Here is a 3,826-nt window from a genome sequence, read left to right on the forward strand (position 1 = left end):
TACAAAGCCAATTACATTACACTTCCTTATATTTGCTATTTCATTACACCCAATCCAAAGTCATTACAAAAAGAATTACACAAAATATACATTTCCTATGTGCTGACTTTCTTTGTGCCGTTGACTTTTAGGGTCAACCGTTGACTAAAACTTTGACCAGACCCCTGGACCTATCTCTCTTCAGTTCGGCAGACCATTTCCACACCTCGCTCTTCATGTAACCCCCATAATGCTGAGTGATTTCATTTGTCACTTATCCTTGCCTTGGCTTAAGTTGGTATGAACCTGCACAAATAACTTAATTTAACATCAAGCATACACACACACACACTTCCAGCTCTATCATAACAGTAACAAATTCAACCATGCTTTTAAATCAATTCAAGGGAGGAGAATAAGCACACAGTCCAGTACATTCCACTAACAGCCCGCAAACTTTCCCTAACCCACATCTACCAAACACTTGCAGCATATTTATACACCAATTGGACATATATTCAAGACAGGCTCCTATCACAAGGCTTACACCAGATTCAGCATCAATAGAAACCATACCTTGCTTCATCATTCACTTGTTTAATGCCATCCCTGCAGCTTTGACACAAGGAAGAGAATACGAGTCAGCAGCCCCGTACCGTGAACCAGAGCAGTCCCGCACAACCATGTACCTCTTCCTAACCTGTATTAACCGGCAGCATACACAAAACACAATCAGGCTCGGCGTAAACCTACTTCAGTCATGCATAATCTATTCATACACAAACATGTCCATCATTGCTAAGATTCATCCATTCATTCAATACACATACCTATCCAAATTTTTCTAAATCACATGGTATTAACCTAGCAGTTACCAAACAGTGTCTCAAACGAGCCCAAACCGAAACAGTTCATAACAGGATTGTAACTCACTGTTGAAGTTAATTCAAAGACAAATCAAAACCTACACCATATGAACTCATTCACATCATGGCTCACATACTACTCACAAGAACATGTCAGGCCTATGTTCAATACAAATGACTCAGCTAGACATGACTTACCTCAAGCTTCCTCGTCTTCACCCATTCGCCATTTGTTCATTAACCCCCGATGCCATGTTCATGAGCCTGCCTTTCGCGGACCTGTGCATAAAAATTCCAAAGCCAGCCCAAGGAAAAAACATGTTTTACATTCAGAATCAAAACGGTTACAAAAAGAAAAGAGAAGAGACTGAAAAATCAGAACAGACTTATGACATTGTTTAGACATACTCTCTGCTTTACCAAGGGTATAAGGATTTCGTACCAATGATTCAAAGTCTTCTCAAAGTCTTCGTTACCGGAAAACTCGATGATGAATCTGATTCGAACCAAAGCTTGCAAGCCTGTATCAAATTAAAAAGCAGAGTTTCAGAAACCAAAATTACTAACATTGCATAACTAGCATAACTTCCCATTCTAACTTCAATATCTAACTTCCTAGCTGGCTTATAGCAAAACTAACATTTCAGTTCCTAACTAACAACCTTTAACTGTCTTTCATACACTAACAGTTTTTTAAAACTAACTTTCCAAATTTACAACAACCAAACTAACGTGTAACTAACATCCTAACAGAACTCTCAACAAGTTACTAGCTAACCTTTAACAGAGATCCAAACCCAGCCTCACACTTCGATTTACTAACTTTTATTCCTATCAAGCACTCTCAAACTAACTGTTTTCTAACCTAACAGAACTCCCAACAGATTTATAACTTCCCTAACAAACTTCAACTTCATTCTAACTAACTCTGCAATCCATTAATCCTCACCCTTCAATTCATAACAGAATCCTCTCAATCCAAGGGTTCTAAATCACTCTCTAACTGAATCTCTTCAACCTTCTCACCTATATAAATCAATCTCCCTCCACAATTCAAAATCCTCACGCCAGTTTTCACTGATTCACTCTTCACTACCATTCCTCTACGCCATCTTCCTCTCAATTCCCCATCATCTTCTCTGCAACCTCTCACTCTCCACCATAACACACGCCATTCTCACCTTCATCTTCAACCACCACACTCCACCGATCTTCATCATCATCTCCTCCATATTTCTTCCCTCGAATCCCTCACCATCACCATACCTCACCATCACCACACGCTCAGTATTCGAAAGCCGTTGGAGCTTCACCATCGGAGCTCCGATTGAGCTTGAGCTTGACCTCTCATACCTTCCATCCTCTCAACCACATCCGCTCTCAGGCACAAAGATCACGACAACGCAATTCGCACAACAGCAGAAGAAATTCAAAACAAAAATAGAAGAGAGAAGAAGAAGATTCAAAAAAAGCATAAAGAAAAAGATCGAGACGCACCTGAGCCAAGGTTCATTCTCGCGTTATTTCGCGATTCAAGCACTTACAAAGAACACGGAGCCTGTTCTTCTGCGATTGGTCTCCAATTCAGGTTCCTTTTGATCATTTTCCTTACAAATTCGTGTATATGCTTGATTATTGAGGACTGCGACGTGATTTATGCCTCAAATCGCTTAATATTCGTTCGAGTACTCGACCGTTAGAAGTTAGGGTTCATCTTCCCCCTTTTCAGATCCGGACATATGAGACTCCCGTTCAAGAAATTGATTGCAAATCCAGGTTCAGAGTTTGATTTTAGGTTGAGTTCGTGTTTAGGAGTCGTTGATTCGAGATGAAACGGTGGTTACAGAGCGGCGGGTCGCCGGAGGCGCCGTTCGCGAAGAAAGGGAATGAGAGAGTCTGAACGTGAGACTCTAAGGGTCACGAAGTGATACCCTAGTTCAAAACGCTGCGTTTTTGTTATTCAATTAATTGTTTTTTATTAACATGATAATGGATCAAACACACAATGAACATTAGGCCATTGCTATCCGCCACCCCCTTTGGCCCACGTTACCAGCTTTTTGCTAAAGAACCAAAGCGAACAAAAAACCTCATTGGGCCTGGCTTGCCGTACGCACCCCCTGTTTCCATATTTTCCATTTTAGATGTAGATTTTGACATAATTTTCGTTCTTTTTTTTAGGTAATAAAGAATTCCCTTAGCAACATAAAAAGAATAAAAACATGTAGATAGTTTGACATATTTTTGGCCATAGTTGTGTTGATAAAATCGACATAGAAAATAATAAAAATATTCGTTTTAGGATTAATAGATCTTAGCACAATTAGACTTGAATTGGAATTTCCCACTAAAAACTCATAAAAAAGGGATAGTAGTATTTTTTAATTCATTTTTGCACTATGTTTTTGACTTGCTACTTCATGCTTGTGTATAATTTTGTACCATTGTATCCTTACTCAATTTTGCTCATGATGTGACTTTAATTTCGTGTGTCTTTTATCCCTAACCTTAGGTAGAAACCATCATAACATTAGGTAGAAATTCCCTTCATACTTAGGCTAGTTTCTTTTTCTTTTCAACATAAAACATCTAAAAATATCCAAATAAAAATACTTGAATAAACTCCCATAAAAAATACCAAGAAAACTCATAAAAAATGACTAATAAATACTTTGACTAATAAAAAGGGAATGGAAGCTTGTAACTTCCCTTGCTTAAGGGATGTTCGAGTGCTTGGAGCTCCCTTGCTTAAGGGTCCCATTCAGGCGTAAGTTCCCACATTCTAAAAAACACAAACCAAAGAGTAACTCGAGTTTCCCTTGCTTAAGGGATTTCCTCGAAACGCTCAAAGTCTCTTTCTCATCTCTTTTTCTTAAGGGCATTGTTATCTCCGCTCCATTGCATCCTAGGTCGATCCCTTATGCAAGAGCACGAGCGTTAACTCCGCCCAACTAAAAAACACAAAAACAAACAAAACTATG

General features: G+C 39.0%; 1 long non-coding RNA gene across 2 annotated transcripts; it reads right to left on the reverse strand.

The window, feature by feature from the left end:
* Positions 1-553: 553 nt before the first annotated feature.
* Positions 554-1,368, reverse strand: LOC131628469 (uncharacterized). 2 transcript variants are annotated; one of them, XR_009291804.1, is made up of 3 exons: positions 1,239-1,368; positions 1,044-1,124; positions 554-679 (listed from the first exon to the last, which is right to left on the reverse strand). It is a non-coding gene; the product is annotated as an uncharacterized LOC131628469 (long non-coding RNA). The 2 variants fall into 2 exon arrangements; XR_009291803.1 differs by having other exon boundaries at positions 1,266-1,324.
* Positions 1,369-3,826: the final 2,458 nt, after the last annotated feature.

Source organism: Vicia villosa, unplaced genomic scaffold (genome assembly GCF_029867415.1).
Source record: "Vicia villosa cultivar HV-30 ecotype Madison, WI unplaced genomic scaffold, Vvil1.0 ctg.000456F_1_1, whole genome shotgun sequence".
Lineage (NCBI taxonomy): Eukaryota > Viridiplantae > Streptophyta > Magnoliopsida > Fabales > Fabaceae > Vicia > Vicia villosa.